Source organism: Dama dama, chromosome 12 (genome assembly GCF_033118175.1).
Source record: "Dama dama isolate Ldn47 chromosome 12, ASM3311817v1, whole genome shotgun sequence".
Lineage (NCBI taxonomy): Eukaryota > Metazoa > Chordata > Mammalia > Artiodactyla > Cervidae > Dama > Dama dama.
Window position 1 is genome coordinate 23,687,884 of NC_083692.1, and position 20,193 is coordinate 23,708,076.

At 38.5% G+C, this 20,193-nt stretch overlaps 1 protein-coding gene across 2 annotated transcripts in view; it reads right to left on the reverse strand.

Moving 5' to 3' along the window:
- RAD51B (RAD51 paralog B) overlaps positions 1–20,193 on the reverse strand; it is a 609,692-nt gene that overhangs the window by 382,892 nt on the left and 206,607 nt on the right. The gene's annotated exons all lie outside the window — the stretch shown is intronic.

Consider the following 20,193-nt stretch of genomic DNA (forward strand, 5'->3'; position numbering starts at 1 on the left):
CTATCCTTCCTCAATCTGTACTAGTATTTTAAGTCAACTTTGCACACTGGGAAAAAAGAATGAGAATGAGAAAGTATTATAAGTTGTGGAAACATAAAATGTTTTAACAATAGTCACAGCAATTCAAACTATATTCACAGGAGTCATAGTTGAGAATCTCAGTTATTGGCACTTAATAGTAATTAACACCTTTGGTTTTGTTCTTCACCTGCTATTTGCTTAACTTTGTGCTACTTCATTTAATTTTTTTAATTACCATATCCACCACAGCAGAAAGGAAAACACAACAAATTAAAACTCAATGTGGATATCTATTTCTCGCAGTTGCTCTCAGAAAAGGTTTGAAGGAAAAAAGAGACTGAATACGAGGTTCTGAATTATATGAAAATTCCTGTAATTATTTCATTAATTATTTTTTATAAATCAATAAAGTAAACTGCTATAGTTCTTTCCACTGTCTGTAATATTGAACCCTAAGCAGCTCAAAAGACATAGTGGGGTAAAAAAGTACTGGGTGTGTCAGAATCTGGGTAAAGTCCTTGAGTCTATACTTGCCATCTGACTTTCCCTAGGCAAGCCACCTGACTTCTCTGGACTTCTGTTTCTCTTTACAAAATGGGAGGGGTGGGCCAAATGATCTCTAAAGCTCTATAGGTCTATGAAAATAATGAATTATTTTTAGCCAATTAAATATTCATAGCCCTCTGAGGTAGGTCAAACTCAAGTGAAAAATTATTCATTAAGATTTTCAAAAAAAAAGTAGGGCACAATGGAAGGATGAGGGACCAAGGCCCAAACCCAGGAAACAGAATCAGAGTGCCACCTGGCCTTGAGGTAATTTACTGAACTTGGAACATGGGCCATATTGAAAGTCCATAAACTTTCCCTGAAAAAAATTACAGACTTTCAAAAATAAATCTCTGCATAACAGGCCGGAATTTTTACACATTCCACAGGCAAACAAGCACCCAATATGCCATTTTTAAAAGAAATTTGTATTTGAACATTTTGCCTCTACCGTTGAGGTCGCTGGAAATACACTTTTATCTCCTTTCTTCCCCATCAAACTCACACATGTTTACAAGACTGGCTCTAATCCGAGCATGAACGAGGTCATAAGACAAGAGTGTGATCAGGAAGAAAGTCAGTGAGAACGTCTCCCACCCTTTGAAATTTTAGCTCCTGTCCAGGCACCCCCTCTCACCCCACACTCCTCTCATAAAACGTGGTATTTATTTATCTTTGATTCTCCTCAAGGGTGCCCGGAGAAGCCTGTCGAGTGAGCTGCCACCTTCCAGATTTAATCGGTTTTCCTCAGTTGTTGGGCAGCTCTAAACGCAGAAACCAAAGACTCTTCCGCTCGACTGGGTGTTCTCAATACAAGAGCTGGCATGGCCTCACACAAACTTCATCCAAGCGGAACAATAACAATATTAAGTTCCCTCCTATCACAATGGCCCTAGTGTTATTTGGTTGGGTTGTCGCTCCACCTGTCAGCTGCAACCAGGGGACAACGAATCTGCAAATTTACACAGTTTTCTTAGGAATGTTCTTTCTTTTTTCCTATTTGGACGCTCCACTTCTACAGCTCCTATTCTTCAAGGGCATGGGGGCTTATTTAAAGAGAGATTGTTTACAACTTAACTGGAAGGGTGCCCTGCTTACCAATGGGAAACTGCCACAGAGCAGATTTAACTTACGAAGTAGGCAAGTGACAAGGTAAGGAATGGCATCCACAACTATGATTTCTGACATACAGAGAACAAGCTGGTGTTTTCCAGTGAGGAGAGAGAAGTACGGATGGGCGAGATAGGGGTATTAAAGAACTACTATGTGTAAAACAGATAAGCAACAGGAGATAGAGTACAGCTCAAGGAAACAGACTCGTGTGTGTGTGTGCTGAGTCGCTCAGTTGTGTCTGACTCTTTGCGACCCTTTGGACTGTAGCCCACCAGGCTCCTCTGTCCATGGGATTTTTTTCAGGCAAGAATACTAGAATGGGAAATTGCCATTTCCTCCTCCAGGGGATCTTCTCAACCCAGGGATCAAACTTGTACCTCTGGTGTCTCCTGCCCTGCAGGCAGATTCTTTACCTGCTGAACCATCATTATTTTGTAATAACTGTAAAAGAGTACAGTCTATAAAAATAATTAAGCACTATGTTGTACATCTGAAACTAACATCATATTGTAAATTACCTATACTCCACTTTTTTTTAAAAATTGTGATTTCTTGTTTTAGTGACTCAAAAGGATCTAAAAATGTTTTACCCAGGATTGTAGGCTAGATTGGGAGTCTAGAAAAAGGAAATGGGGGTATTTATATCTAGTCATGGAAAGGGAATTGTATGTACATCCACAATTTGTGTCAACTCAAAGACATAAAAGCTTAAGACACTTTCACACATTCCTGAACACCATAATTAAATATGGCTAGATTGAGGGTCTGTCCCCTGAATCAGTATCCTACTGTTAGGACTCCCTAGGTAGTAAAAATCTAGAGGTTCTTCTGCTGAAGAAAAATGAAAAGCAGTTAGGGAGGAAAAAGGGACTTCCCCATAGTAGAATTTTTCAATTTCAGAAAATCAAGCAATTAAAGAATGGTATGATATGTAATATTGAAAAAGAATAGACTTCACCATTAAATAATAAACAGTGCTGATGTTTACGAGTGTTGTTCATTGCTTTCCCCAGGGCCCCCAGAGTAGGGCCTGGAACATGATAAGTGCTCAGGAAAGTTATTATCTTTGCCCAGAACCCCCCATCTCCCACACCACCACCGTAGCCACATTCAGGTCTCTGCTCAAAGGTTTCCTCTCCAAACATGTCTTACTTGACTGTACACTCTAGAATTTCTGTGTCCTTCCTTCTTCATTTTCCTTATAGCACTTAACACTACCCAACACTATACATCTATTTGCTAATTTTATAATTGTCTGTGTAGTAACTGTTCACTGCAGTAATCCCAGCCTCTCAACCAACATCTGAAACTTAGTAAGTACTCAATAAATAGTTACTGAATAAAGAGATTGGATTATAGCCTACAGATTTTTTCTATTTCATATTCAGTCAGTCACTCACTCAATTACTGGTTATTCGCTACATGTTGGATACTGTCGAGGAGTAAAGAACCCAGGTTAAAAAAAGGCCCCTAGGGACTTCCCTAGTGGTTCAGTGGCTAAGACTCCCTGCTCCCAATGCAGAAGGCCTGAGTTCGACCCTGGTCAGGGAACTAGATCCCATATACTGCAACGAAGATCAAATATCCTAACTGCCACAACCAAGACCCAATGCAGCCAAATTAAAACAGAAAAAAAAAAAAAAAAACACTTAAAGGCCCCTAGATAAGGAAGTCATGATAACAGTTTAATGTGAGATGAGCCATGTGCTGTGAATAAAGGAATATGAGGGCAATGAGAAAAAGCATTTAACTCAGACTTGGCAGAGTCAGTCAAGTTCTCCAGTGAAGCTACACTTAGATTCTTCAGAATGAAGGAGCATGTGGAAGGAGGTGGAACATGCAGCCACATGATAAAGCTACCAGTAGAGAGAAATGCAGGAGGTAAATGATAAAGACACGGGGGACTTAGCATGTACGGCTCTGATCCTAAACTAAACCTAATCCTGGAAGCTAAAGAAGTGGTTGGAGGTTTTAAACAGAAGAGTGACAGGATCTGATTTGCATTTTAGGGTTATCACTCTGAGGACATGAGGAGGGGCCAGGATAGAGGCACAAAGATAGGATCTTGCAGTAGTCCAGAGTGGAGAAATGAAATGAAGACAATTCCTTCCTGCATCCATTCAGCCATTTCTTCATTTTTTCAACCAACAATTTGGAGTGCCTGCCTAGGAAAGGCTCTGGGCAAGGCACTGGAATCAGTAAAAAGCAATGAGACTGGAAAAGGGCCAGCTTAAAAGCTGTGAAATAAGTAAATATAAAGAACTGAGTGACTGACTGTTATTATTTAGTCACTAAGTTGTGTCAGACTTTTTGTAACCCCATGGACTGTAGGCCACCAGCCTCCTCTGCCCATGGGATTTCCCAGGCAAAAGTACTGGAGTGGATTGCCATTTCCTTCTCCAGGGGATCTTCCCAACCCAGGGATCGAACCCAGGTCTCCTGTGTCTTCTGCATTGGCAGGCAGATTCTTTACCACTGAGCCACCAGGGAAGCTGAGTGACTGCTTAGAGGAGTCTAATATGACTGCCACATACATGATTTGGGTGACGAGGTACAAAGTGATACCAGTCACCAAATTAGGAAATGCAATGAGGAATGGTAAGGCAGAAATGGTGGAGGTAACTTCATTGGGGAGGGGAATTAGATGTGAAGTTCCAGACAATCTGAAATAGCAGCTGAACATCCAATTAGAGATGTCCAGTAAGCAATAGACAGAAAATTCATTGCCTTCATTATAATAAGTTGAAAAATCATTTCATTCTATATAAACTCTCCAAACCTTATATAATGGCACTGCTCTGAGATTCCAAACTTCCCTATTCCTATCCTCAGATGAAAACAAAATCAAATTAGTTAAATTTATTTTTTCCATAAAAAATTATACTTTTACTAAAAACATGGACTTAGAGAAATACAAATTACAAGATTAATTTTTCTAAAAAAAATAACTCCTTGTGTAGACACTCAACAATGAGAAACACCACTGAAATTCTATTAATCTGTTAATCAAGGGAGGAATCCCTAATAAACAATGGAAAATTAGGAGATGAAAGATGGAAGAAACAAACATGAAAGATGAGCACATGACATTTCCTAGTAGGAATGTGACTGAACTGTCAAATCAGGAAAATTTACACATGATATTGTATATTTATATTCCACACAGTGAAATGACTTGTGACAATTTATGAAAATAAACTATCCCGTGGACAGCAAGGAGATCAGCAAGGAAATTAACACTGAATATTCGTTGGAAGGACTGATGCTGAAGCAGAAGCTCCAATACTTTGGCCACCTGATGCAAAGAGCCAACTTATTGGAAAAGACCCAGATGCTGGGAAAGATTGAAGGCAGGAGGAGAAGACGATGATAGAGGATGAGATGCTTGGATGGCATCATCAACTCAATGATATGAGTTTGGGCAAACTCCAGGAGATAGTCAAGGACAGGGAAGCCTGGCATGCTGAAGCTCACGGGGTCACAGAGTCAGACACGACTTTATAACTAAACAACAACAACAAATGAAAATACACGTAATACAAATAAATAAGGACTTCCCTAGTGTCTCAGATGGTAAAGATTCTGCCTGCAATGAAGGAGACCCGGGTTCGATCCCTGGGTCAGAAGATCCCCTGGAGAAGGAAATGGCTACCCACTCCAGTATTCTTGCCTGGAGAATTCCATGGACAGAGGAGCCTGGTGGGCTACAGTCCATGGGGCCACAAAGAAAAAGAAACATAAGATCAAAGAGGAACACAGAGAAATAATGCTAGGTGTAATAATGCTAAGAGTAAGATTAGCACACAAATGCACATTGTTTATTTCTCCACAGCTATTAGAAATTATGTGCAAATTTGGCTCTAAGGTACTCAAAGAAGAAAATATAATCAAATATAATTCGTAATAGCCACAAGATTTTTTTTTTTAAGATTTGATTTTTTTAAAGAAAATCAAGCAGTGTTTCCTGACCCAGAGGCTTGAGGAATTTCATCTCCAGGTCATCTTAAAGATGATTGGGTGTGATGTAGTCAGGGCCTCTTCAAAAACTCCATTCCTTATGGAAGAGTGAATTTCATGACAACATCAATCATTGAAGGCCAATCTTCTACAAGCAGATTTTTGACCAACTAGAATAGTAGAGAGTTCAAAATTCTAATTTGTAAAGGGAACCTGAATATAGATTCTCTATGATGCAACTTAAAGGTGTCCACCTCTTTTAGCAACAGTGGGAGCAGAGGAAAGGATTATTAATGTTCTCTTTCAAAATTAAGGAGCCTAATGAAGATACCACACTCTACACAAATATGAATTTTGAATGAATTTTGAAGGTAGCCCATGAAAAATATAATGCAGTCAAGCTGAAAAAGAGGCGAGTTTTGGAGTTATGCTTGGCTTCAAATCTTTGTTCTGCTATTGATGACTGTATGACCCTAGAAAAATCACATCTACTTTCTGAGTCTGTTTCCTCTATATAGTATGTGACTTGTAATGAGGAATAAATGAGATAAAAAAAATATAAAGTGCTAGTATAGTGCTGAGTATGTGGACACAAAATAAATGAGGGGGCATGGGGCAGAGTACCAACAGAACCAGTATAGCAAAAAAAGGAGAATATATGATATTGAGGCAAGGGAAGCATGGAATCTATATCTGACAGTGGAAGACTTCCTCACACTGTAAAAGAATTGAGTATGGTGCTGAGAGCACCATATTATTATATGGGGTGTATATCTATTATCTATTAATGGGGTGTAGCACACTCCTCAAGTCTCGGTGGGCTGGAAACAAGAACACAGTTCCAGACTAAGATGTTTTTTACTTTTTCAGTTGCAAATAATTAATCAGTGTTAAGTGTTTGTTATAAATAGAAAGATCAACACATCAAATGATAAAGGCCAGTAAAATAATTCATTCATCTAATTTCCAAGTAACCACCCACATATCACTTCTGCATGTCATCAAACTTAAGTTGCAGTCAAAAGAACACTTATGATAAATGACTTAATTATAAACCTATACTTGCCAGGAAAAAAATTTTTAATTTAACAAGCAACATAAAATATAACCAGGGCCTGTTCTCAGTGGTAACTACTCATTTTGTCTTATGGCAGGTGTACACATGCACTTGAAAAGAAACATCTGCTTTCTTTCTTAGAGATATCTTCACCTAAGGAATAATAAGAAAAATTTGTTTCTCCCACACAAACTTTAAAAGCAAGAAAAAAAAAAGGAGAAGAAGAAGAAGAAATGCCCACAACCAGATGTAGTTACTTAAGAGCATTTTTTTTCCTTACAGGCATCTTACTTACGAATTATAACAATTAAAATACTTTATTTTTATTTTCCTTCAATTAACCTCTTTTAGCTGGTCACCTAGCCTACTTTTCTGATTACCTCTCTAAATTATATTCACCCTGTCCCCAAATCAGAGTTAATCATACGTCACAGTCCAGAATATACTATCTATGCAAGGCCCCTCTCTTGGTCTATTTTAATTTATTAATTTATTTGTTTTTTTCCCCTTTATCTATAATTCCCATTCTCTCCTACTCCTACATAAACAAACACTTAACTGTCTGGTGACAATCTTTGGATATGGACTGTTTATTTGGAAAATATAAAGTACTGTCTTGTGTATGTGCTCACTTGCTCAGTAGTGTCTAACTCTTTGCGACCCAATGAACCATAGCCCACCAAGGCCCCTCTATCCATGGAATTTTCCAGGCAAGAATACTGGAATGGGTTGCTATTTCCTACTCCAGCTTCTGTATATATATGTTTAAATTTTTTCATAAGTGATAATATACTATGCATCCATAGCCATCTTTTTTTTCACTGAATCCTCTTTTCAGACTGCATCCATGATGCAATATGGCCCTTGAGTTCATACCAAACTGCTGTATCATGTTCCAAAGTATGAATCTGCTACCTAAAACAATGCTGCTAAAACCAAAAGTGACATCTAGATGAATTAAAGCTTAAAAGTAGTGTGGCTAACAGAAAAAAAAATCAGAGGGTAACCCATGGTCTTGAATCCTAACAGCATAAACTGTAAGATTAAAATATACATAATTTTGAATATATTTGCCAAACTCAAAATTAAGGTCTACATCAACATGAAACCTTAAATCAAGTCATGATAGTAAAAACCCAAATAACTAACTAGTCAACTTCACTAGCAATCAGAGAAAGGCAAATTAAAATGAAATATCACTCTACACCCATCAGTTTGGAAAAATGATGAAGTCTAAACATAGCAAATCTTCGCAAGGATGTGGGAAGCAGGAGCAGTCATCTCCTGTTGGTGGGACACAGATTAAGGCAGCCTTTCCAGGAAGCAACCTGGCAGTACTTAGGGATGTTCAGAACGTGTGTTCTTGATTACCCTGCAAGCCTACTCCCGAGTACAAACCCTGGAGAGTTCAAAGATGCTCTACATTGCTGTCTGTGGTAGCAGGAAGGAAGAGGTAATCCAATTTTTTATGCAATATAAAATCATGTAGACCCAAACTGTGAAAATATTTCTATTTCTATAGATTTTTCAAAGAGTCTATCATAAACTTCCTGTAGAAAATTAGAGCATGTCTATAAACCCGAAATACAAAACAAAAATAGCACATCATATTTGCACATGTATATTATTTTCCTACGGACTCAAAGAAATTTTTCTTAAATTACTGAATACTCTATAAACAAAGGCCCTAAATATCTCATACAATCTGAATATTATCATTGAAATGAAATGATGAACTTTGAGATTTAGAACAATTTATTAGAATTTCCCTGTAGCTCACATGATAAAGAATCTGTTTGCAATGCAGGAGACCTGGGTTTGATCCCTGGGTTGGGAAGATCCTCTGGAGAAGAGAATCTTCCGCCACTGGAGTGGCAACCCACTCCAGTGCCTGGAGGAGACCATGGACAGAGAAGCCTGGTGGGCTGCAGTCCATGAGCTCAGAAAGAGTCAGACACGACTGAGCGACTAAGCACATTAGAACTGCAAATCTTACCTTGTTGTTGCAGTGATGACGTGATAACAATCAATGGATAAGAAAGTTGAGTTCTACTTAAGACTCTAATGGTCATTTAATAACAAAAAGTCCCTTAGTTTTAGTTTCCCACAATGCCTTAAAGTAAGTACAGTAATGTGTTTCCAAGAATTATAGCATGTCAACACTGGGAGTTGAACAAACACAATACTCTGAGTACTCCAAGGGCTTTAAAGATAAGTTTGATGGACACTGTACATGTTAGTGTCTCACATTATTACACACATGCATACATGTGGCTCTGGCATCAGGGAGAGATCTCCAGGAGACTGGGTTTTAAAAAAGACAATAATTGGGTCACTCTAGAAAATTAGGGAAAACAACTTGAATTATAAATATGTAACTCAGTTTTCTAGAGCATCTCTTAAGTTTTCACATACTTTCCCAAATTTCCTATCTGAATGTGAAATGATATCACTTGGGGTGTGTGTGTGTCTGTTCACTCACTCAGTTGTGTCCAACTCTTTGTGACCCCATTGACTGCAGTCCACCAGTCTCCTCTGACGATCGAATTTTCCAGGCAAGAATACTAGAATGGGTTGCCATTTCCTCCTCCAGGGGATCTTCCCCATCCAGAGATCAGAAACCATGTCTTTTGCAACCCCAGCATTGGCAGGCAGAGTCTTTACCACTAGCACCACCTGGGAAGCCTACACTTGGGGTGTAAATGCCCAGAAATATCTGCTGCTTACTGCTCTTCTAAGAAACTACCACCCTGAACTGTGTTTTAAATACACAAGGTCTTCACATAAAGCCTGCATGTTCACACATATATAAACATCTACCTGATACAGAGGCAACCTAAAGAACCACAGTCAGAGGAAGGGTGGGGGAAGGGGGAAGTTGGGGGTGAAGGGCATGTGCAAAATGCAAGAAGGGCTCTTGGCAGGGATGGCAATTTGAGAGGCCCAGGCAGATTGGGACGTATGGCTTTGTTCCATGCAAAGGTCGTCTGAAGCAGAGTATTTTCTTTTCACAGTAAGGTATTGAGTTCTGAGATCTCCGATACACCCAGGGAACCAGCAAAAGCTGGTCTCAGCACTGTGCCAACCCACCGCGCCCCCCTCCCCACCCCCCGCACCAGGTCACTAATGAAGGCAGGGGGCTGTGAGAGCACCCAAATAAAACACAGGAAAAGGTGAAAGAGGACTCTGAGCCCGGCCCATTCCTTTTATTCCAGGGGAACAACCTTTTCTGTTCTGAGGAACTAATGAGTCCTGAACAGGAGTGGGAACAAATCGCACAGTGGTTACCGGGAGGGAAGACATAGGTCAGCCTTTGTGTTTCATGGCCGGTTCAGTTTTCAGAACATTTCCCAGCAAGGACCAAAAGCAACCTGCACAAAGGAAGTGGGGCAGCAAGCTACTTGAACTGTCTCCTGCAATACTCCAGAGAATTGGGTGCTTCAGGCTGCAGTGACGGTGGGGGTGGGGAGGAGGATCGAGGTGAGGGGGCCCCAGGAAATCAGATAAAGATGGCTTTATTTGAAAAGTTCATGAAAACTTTTTCTTTCCAGAGTTGTTATTTTGAACTTTATCTATTCTAAGGGACATGAACTTCCATCCCTCAGCAGACTTTTAAAGGGAGAACGGAAATAAAGCCTAAGAAGGAATTTTATTTTTCCATCCTCACCACTTAATTAGAAGGGCTTTTACAGTATTCAAGGTTTTAATTGCCTTCTCCCCCTTTCCGACCCCCTTCTTCAGTTATGCCCAAAGAGCAGCTGAGCCAGAGCCAAACAGAATCTGCAGCTTCACTGAAAGAGGAAAAAACCACCCGCACAATGACCCTAGACACTGTTTCTCTCCCGCTCCTTCCCATCCCTATCCCCCATCACCCCTCTTCCTCCTCTCTCTCTCCTCCCGGCTCTGTCTCTTTTTTTTCTGTCTTGCTTAAAACATCTCACAGCATTTCTGGTGCAGAAGAAGATTTCCTGGCATGACTGATAGCAGCAAATGCTGCAACACAAAGTCCCCAATTATCTGAAGAAAAGCAAGAAATGGAAAAAAGAGAGGGGAAAGGGAGCTACCAAACAGAGGGAAAGAAGGGTTCAAGAGGCTAAGTCTATTTAATATATATATGTCACTGAGATACATTAATGGAAAATAATCAGGATCCAATAAAAAATTTATTTACTTCCACAGACTTTTAAAATATAGAATTTTATCTGTTTTCTCTTTATTTATATAGCCAAGTAAACATCAAATCAATACCAATATATAACAATCCTAATGACTTTATTTCTATTGTCCTTCCGAGATACATTTTTTTAAAGAAGTGATGTTTTCTGCACAAAATCAGAGTAAGCTAAGAGAACTGCAGTTATGATTCATTGAGTGAAAAAGTGAAAAATTTAGGGGAAAACTGGTTCAATCTAGTGATTAAATATTAAAACCTCCATTGCTTGCTGTGACAATATTCTTTTTGTACTTTATATGATATTGTAACGATTTAGAGTAACTTGCCATAGGTCAACAAACCTGCTCAATGATTTGCTATCTAATTACTACATCTGATTACTATCTCAGGGGCTCTCCAGGTGGCGCAGCAGTAAAGAATCCACCTGCCAATGCAAGAGACACAAGATCCTGACCCCTGGGTCAAGAAGATCACTCGGAGAAGGAAATGGCAACCCACTCCAGCACTCCTGCCTGGAAAACACCATGTATAGTTCATGGGTTCGCAAAGAGTCTGACATGACTGAGCAACTAAACACACATTAGTACCTTAAGAGTTCTGACCATCAAATGTCCCAGCTGTGGCCCTAGCAGAATTATCTGATGTAGGCTGAAATAATGTATGGAAACCCTGAAATCAAAGAGTACAACTGCTCTGATCTTCTAAACTCATCTCACCCTAAGAGCCTAGACAGTTCCCATTTTCTTAACCCTATCTTATCAATGATACAGTTTTACTTAAGGCTATTTGACTCTCACCAAATAAGGGTTGTTGCCTGTCACTGCAACATGGAATATGGCATAGTAATCGAAATCACAGATTAGTAACTGGAAGTTTCTAGTTTGCCAATAGGTGCAGTGACTCAGCACTTGTATAGCATATGAATCCAAATAAATAGGTTTTATTGTAGGTGAGTACTCTGGGGAAGGAGACTAGAACTATATAGCTTAGCAGTGTGTACATTTACCTGAATGTCTATATACAAATAAATACTTCTCAGTTCTTGGTACTAATATATAGACCCTGACAAAAGCAGGAAATGAATTAAAAATGAAAAATAAGGAGAAAGCAATATTAATCATTGTTAATAAAAAATAAAAGATTGGCAGCAACCTAAATGTTCATTAGTAGGGGCCTACATTAAATAAGACTACCATCCACCCATATAATAGATACCATGAGGCCACAAGAATAAGAAAGCTTTTTATAGACCAACATGAAATTATTTTCAAGATACACTGTTAAGTGAAACTAAGCAACATGAGAAATAGTACTAAGCATTTATGTGAAAAGGAAAATTCTTTTGTTACAAATAGTATACATATATACATACACATATATGTATATCTTCTATATGTATAAAATATTTACGGAAAGAAACAAAGGAAACTAGTTAACAGAAACTGTACTTCAGAGAGACTAATACGGTGACTTGGGGGAAAGAATGAGAAGAACACTTCTTCCTACAGACTGCTGTGTAGCTGTGTAGCTCTGGAATCAAGAACCAGGTGAATGTATTTCCTATTCGAAAATAATACAACTGAAATTTAAAATCTAATTTGCCAAAACAATGCATGATTGTCCATCAGGGGAAAGATTACTTATTACTCTCTAAATCAGTAAATTCTGTTAATATATTGTCAATGTGTACCTCAACACTCTATGAACACAGCACTGGTAAGAACTCCTCACAAAACAGTACGTGCTCAGTCTCTTTAGTCATGTTTGTCTCTTCGCTACCCTATGGACTGTAGCCTGCCAGACTTCTCTGTCCGTGGGATTCTTCAAGAAAGAATACTGGACTGGGTTGCCATGCCCTCCTCCCAGGGACGTTACTGACCCAGGGATTGAGCTCTCATCTCTTACGTGTTCTGCATTGGGAAGCAGGCTCTTTACTGCTAGCACCATCGAGGAAGCCCAAACAAAACAGTAATTAACAACAACAACAAAATCGATGGCAGCTTTTTCCTCAATAACTTTCTCTTCAAGTCAATGTACTTGCAATGAAAAAGAGGCAGCATTAAGATTCAATTAGTGAATACTGATAAAGCTCATTTTCCTAAATTATGGAAAAGAAAAAAAATGAGATGTTTTTGCCTAATTTATTTGTCTTTCATTAAGAAATACACATAAATACAGAACAAAGTTTGACACAGGTGGTTCCAAATTTAACTGCCAAAAACTAAAATTTTGTCCTAGCTCCTCTCTTTCTAAAAAAAAAAAAAAAAACAACAACTGTATTTCCAACTCTGGTGCTGAAGACTCTCGAGGGTCCCTTGGACTGCCAGATCAATACAGTCAATCCTAAAGGAAATGAACCCTGAATATTCATTAGAAAAACTCTTGCTGAAGCTCCAATACTTTGGCCACCTGATGCAGAGTCGACTAACTGGAAAAGATCCTGATGCTGGGAAAGACTGAAGGCAAAGGAGAAGTAGGGGCAGAGGTTGAGATGGTTAGATAGCATCACTGACTCAATGGAAATGAATTTGAGCAAATTCTGGGAGACAGTGGAGCACAGAAGAGCCTGGTGTGCTGCAGTCCATGGGATCGCAGAGTCAGGCACGAACTTAGTGACTAAACAACAACAATCATTTCATGATGTGACTGTATGAACTGGACACACATCCTGGGGCCACAGCTAAAAGAAAGTTTAGGATGTTCCATGAAACTGGGACCACAGCCCTGCTCACATATTCTAGGAGCAGATTCAAGAAGCATTTGAATCTTTGGTCACCTTCTAACAGAAGACAAAAAATTCATTATCAGTTATACCAACCCAAAACCTGTGATCTCTGGAGGACACTATTTTGTACTGAAAGAGTACTAAATAATAATATCCTTTAGGGATCTCATTATAGGGCAAATTTAAGAAACTAATTTTTTTTTTATTTTTTAAAGAGCCATAATAAAGTGATAGAGACTTGTAATTGTTAACTCCTGACTTCAAAATCTAAGATCATTGTTTCCAGGTCATGTTAGTGCTAAAAACTTAGGGTTTTCAACTAAGAGTTTGCTCCCACTGGAATTCATAAATCATATCAAGGCCAGGATTTCTGCACAGCCTTATAAATGGAAGCCATTATTCTGACACTAACCTTTAGTGAAATTCCATCAATTAATAATTTAGGTCTAAGTTTCAATGCCCTATTATTCAAAAATAATAATTATGTTGTAATTTAACTGTTAATAGTTTATCTATAATTGATAGTGATACCAGATACTGACTACGAACCTTTTTCTTTTTCTCTATCAATACCAAGCTGACCAGGCACATAAGCGTTGAGGACTGTGATAAAACATCTGTTCTTTAGATGAGAAATCAGACTTCTCAGCTAATGCTCTTGAAGAGAGCAAACTCAACCCTCAATCATGCCATTGTTTCATAAATGATCATCTAGGTGAAAAGAAAAGAAGGTAACTGAGAAGACCAGAGCGGTTTTCAGAAAAGGCTAAAACACTCACCTTGGAACTGATCAACACTTCAGGTTGGGGACACTCCGCCTTATTGTACTCTTCAATGGTCCGGGGCCTGGGTTTTGACAGACACTCCAAAACAAATGCAGCTATTCAAACATCTCCCATGTCTGAAAAGTATCTTGAGTACTCAAGTACATTGTGAAATGTGATTAACATGCTTTGATTTTGAAAAACCCCAGAGAAAGAAAAGAATGTAAATAAAAGAATGGAAAATATATATACAACTGGACATTATGGAAGAAAAGAACAGACAGAAAATATACAAATAAGATTAAGTTGCTACATCTGGGGAAGGAACATAGCCCATTCCTTTAAATCTCTGTGAAGTAAATGGGAAGAACTGTTTTTATTCTTATTTTGCAAATAAGAAAATCAGGCATGGAGCAGAAAAGTCCACAATGTGGAGGGGAAAAGTTACAGGTTTACAGAAGTAAGGACTGAATGAGAACAGTAAGGTTAAGTCGCAGGAAGCCGTGTTTTAATCTTTCCTTTGAAAGAAGGACCCGTTTGTTCTTCGTATCTGTCCTTCAAGAAAGTTGTGAACTGCCTAATAATTACAACATAATATGCAATGATCATGTTCATGCATACAGAATATTGTTTTAGCCAGGGAGATCAAATAAATCACTCCTAAAGGAAATCAACTCTGAACTCATTGGAAGGACTGATGCTGAACTTGAAGCTCCAATACTTTGGCTACCTGATGCGAAGAGCCAACTCATTGGAAAAGACCCTGATTCTGAGAAAGATAGAGGGCCAGAGGAGAAGGGGAAGGCAGAAAATGAGAAGGTTAGATAGAATCACTGACTCAGTGGACATAAATTTGAGCAAACTCAGGGAGATAGTGAAGGACAAGGAAGCCTGGTATGCTGCAATCCATGGGGTGGCAAAGGGTCAGACATTGCTTAGTGACTGAACAGCAGCAAAAGAGGTGGGGAGAAAGGGAGAAAAGACAGGGTCCTTGATGTCTAGGAGAGTGTTTATGTGTGTAAGGAAGAGGGGCAGGGGTGATGGAGAGACAGAGTGAGAAACACAGCTGAAATCTTTTTGGAAACAGGGGTAAACAAAATTCACTTTAAGTAGATGGCACAGATGTAGTCTAATGTCATAGGAAATGAGAAAAAAATATGTACACATTAAAAAAACTTCTGTCTTTTTGCCTTTTATATTGTTAACACATTTTGATTAAATATTCAAATAGCACTGGGTGCAGCAGTGACAAAGCAAAAATCAACTGAAAGTTTTAGATTCCATTGAGATAGGCAGGCTCATTCTAATTCTCAAATATTTACTTATACTGATAGTAATATTCTATGCTACAACTATAAAGGAAATACTACTATGACACCCTCCACTTTCTTGAACATATCAGAGTTTAGGCAGAAGTAAGAGCTAAACATTACTATCGAGAAGGCAATGGCACCCCACTCCAGTACTCTTGCCTGGAAAAGCCCATGAACGGAGAGGAGCCTGGTAGGCTGCAGTCCATGGGGTCGCTAAGAGTTGGACACAACTGAGTGACTTCACTTTCACTTTTCATGCATTGGAGAAGGAAATGGCAACCCACTCCAGTGTTCCTGCCTGGAGAATCCCAGGAACAGAGGAGCCTGGTGGGCTGCCGTCTATGGGGTCGCACAGAGTCAGACATGACTGAAGCGACTTAGCAGCAGCAGCAGCAGCAGGATTGATGTACATTTTTTTTTAAACAGTCACAAATATAAAAATCAATGGAACCATATGATTCTAAGCTGCATTTAGACTACAATTTTGACTACATTTTGCCAAGACCACATGAAACTTGAAAAGTAGGGCAAGTAACAATTTATGTGCAGAAGCTTTAATTGAACATAGTGTCTTAAGTGTTCCTTTCCTGAAATTGTACTGGCAGAGTGGAGAGTTAACCATATATGAACAACTGGAAAACAACTTTTAAAATGCATACTAAGATCCAAAAAATGAAACGATTCTTTAGGAAAAATGGTCCCTGAGAAATATCCATAGAGAAGTTAGTTAGGTTCTAAGGCCACACAGATTCCCAGAAGAAGGTATAGCATGTACCATGAAAATCTGGATAGCCATTTAAAATAAATCCAGGATTTTAAATAGACCAAGATATAGTTAAATATAGGGTCTTAATAAAACCAATGGCCTACTCAAGTGGCCTACTCAAGAGGTACTCCAATACCTCTTACATCACAGCTAAAGTTCACCTTTCAGGAAACATTCAATTTGCTAAGTCTGCTACTAATTATCTTTATAAGGTTTTAATGTGACATTCCACCTAGAAAATCTTCATCATCTTTATTTAGAAAATAAATAAGGCTAAGACTTAGAATTTAACATATACGCCACATTATTTTTACTTCATGGGCTTCACAGGTGGCACAATGGTAAAGAATCCACCTGGGTCTGGAAGATCCCCTGGAGTAGGAAATGGCAACCTGCTCCAGTATTTTTGCCTGGGAAATTCTGTGGACAGAGGAGCCTGGCAGGCTATAGTCGATAGGACTGCAAAGAGTTGAAGAGTGGGACAGAACTGAGTGACTGAGCACACATACATTTTTACTCTATCATCTGCTACTGATAAACTATTCCACTGATAGAATAAGAGCTGAATGCAAACCAGAAATGACACCTTTCACATACTGCAAACCTAAAGGCAGCTGAAACACAGATAGGAAATAACACAATATTCTTAGCCATTCAACTGAAATGAATACATACCCTTAAAATAATGAAAATAAAAACTAGAAATAATTAATACGCATACTCCTTCAGGTAATATCTGCACCATATGTGTATATCACGGAGAAGGAAATGGCAACCCACTCTAGTACTCTTGCCTGGAAAATCCCATGGATGGAGGAGCCTGGTAGGCTACAGTTCATGCAGTCACGAAGAATCGGACATGATTGAGCTACCTCACTTTCACTTTTCACTTTCATGCACTGGAGAAGGAAATGGCAACCCATTCCAGTGTTCTTGCCTGGAGAATCCCAGGGATGGGGGAGCCTGGTGGGCTGCCGTCTATGGGGTCGCACAGAGTCGGACACAACTGAAGCGACTTAGCAGCAGCAACAGCATGTGTATGTCATGTTATATATGCTATATTATCAAAGATACTGGGTAGCTCAAAGAGCCTTAAAATATCTGTAGTCTTCCTCTTCATGTACACAGGAGAATCGGCACACATTTTAATATGATAGATTCCTAGCAATGTAAGACATACAACTCATTTTTTTCTTTGATGTGAAGAAACTGGATGTTTTATTTGTGTTTTTGGAGTCTGAGCTTATGATCATCTTTTAGGATTGGCCTACACAAATAATACTTGTATGGATATCTAGAAAAAGCAAATGTTTTAATATTCAACTTGAAACGTTTTTCAGTTTACATGGAGCCTTTTAACATAATCAGTAGGTTAATCCTTCCAAAATGAAAACTAAGCAAGATGACCTCATAAATAATAAACAATCTACTAGACAGAATGATTATAAATACTGATGGCAGGGACTATTTCTTACATTTCTACATTCTGTCCATCACCTAGCATGGTGCCTTGCATATAATATTTATATAATAAATACTTGTCCAAAATAGACTTAAATAGTCCAAATCCTAGCCCTATTTTTACCACTGACATTTTGGGAAATGTAATAAATATCTTTTGGCGTGTTTAGTCCACAGATTACTCCATCTTTCCTCTTAGAGCTACTGACTACCATCCAGAGGATAAGGCCCAGGACTACCACCATTTTAACATTCTATTACATGACTTTTACTCCTGGTCTATAGCTGAATGAATCAAGGGTAGACATAACACAAATCAAGGCAATCAAACTGTCTCACTTGAGAATATGAAATTAGAGGCACATAAACTGGTATTTGGGCTTCTCAGGTGGAGCAAGCAATAAAGAATCCACCTGCCAATTCAGGCCACACAAGAGACGCAGGTTCCACCACTGGGTTGGGAAGATCCCCTGAAGAAGGAAATGGTAACCCACTCCAGTATTCTTGCCTAGAAAATCCCTCGGACAGAGAAGTCTGGTGGGCTACAGTCCATGGGGTCGCAAAGAGTTGGACACAACTCAGCACATGCACGCCTGTACACACACACACACACACACACACACACACACACACACACACACACTGATATTGGGAAGTTAAACATGTCAATGGCAGACTATTAAAACAAAGGTTTTGCTGAGTTTCTTAGAGCTATCTTAGTTCTTTTTTCTTTTTTTAAGTATAGCTGTACAACTATTTCTTGAATTCTGAGAGGTCCCTTATATTACAAAGGAAATTCTCACTTTCATGTAATAAATAATAGAAATGAATTAAAGCTTGTTTAAGCAAGAATCTGGGGCAAGTAATTTATTTCACAGTAATTGTAACACATAAAAAAAAAATACTAGATGTATTATTCAAGTAAGAAAGTTCCCTAGATATGTTAGTTCAAACTTTCTCCCAATTAGGAATTATTTTGACAACCTCCTAAGAAGAAGCTCATGCTAACTACTTCTGAACATAAGAAGTCAGCTCTAATTGTCAGGTCCCTTTCTAGAAGTAACTAAAAATCTATATCCCTATAACTTTGATCCACTGGTCCTAGTCTGTCTTCTATAGAAATTGGATTTATTCTGCTTTCCATGTGCCAATTTTTCAGCTTTTTGAAGAGCAACGCCCTATTACTCACTTACATTAACTCTCCCTCAGGTTAAACTTCTCTAGCTCATTCATCTCATTTTTTAAAACTGAAATATAGTTGACATGTAATATTTTATGAGTCATTCATTCTTACCTGTGTCTGGTAAAGGCACTCGATAAAATACTCATGAGGATAAGATAGTTTTGCTATCTATAGCTATTAAGATATGAGTACTATTAATAAAAAGACTACTTTCAGCTCCTTCTATTTGTGAAGAAAAGGCATGAAAAAGTACTTCTACACCCAATGAATATTTCTTATATAGAGAAGTAATATCATCTCAGTTAGACATAAGGAAACTGACACATAGAAGCCCAGTTTCAAACAACCAATACTGCCCTCAATATTTCCTTCCAATATTGACAATTACACCCAGTGGTAGCAAAACTGTCAAAATCAATTCCTCCAGAACTCTGGAATCAATCAAAAGGCTTGTAACAATTGAGGAATTACCAAACAATTCAGCTATTCCTTCCACCCCTAGGTAAAAACACAAGGGAACTGACACATGTCCATACAATAACCTGTATACATATACTCATAATAGCATTGTTCATAACAGCAAAAAAGTAGAAACAGCCTGCATGGCTATTAAGTGATGAATGGATAAATAAAATTTGGTGTATCCACACAGCTGAGACTGAAGTTAAGAAGCCTTAAGACCATGAATGCTGAGGACTACCTGCAGTCACCAAACACTGGGAGAAAACCATGGAACCAATTTTCTCTCAGTTTCCAGAAGGAAGCAACCCTGCCAAGACAGTGATTTTGAAATTCTGGGCTCCAGAACTGTGAGAAAATAAATTTCTGTTGTCTTAGGCCAAAACAAAACAAATAAAAATGAAAACATTATATGTCTTTCTAGAAAAATGGAAAAGTGAAAAGAAAATTTAAAGTATTTATTATATTATCAATCCAGCAGAAAAATGAACATTTCTCTGTATTCTCCCTCATACTTTATTTCACAACATAGTTTGAGATCTCAACTATACATACAATTTTATAAAATGCCCCCTTATTTATGTTAATTATGTTTCCTTATACCATTACAGATTATTTGCAAACATTATATCTTCTCCTATTGAGCCATCATCC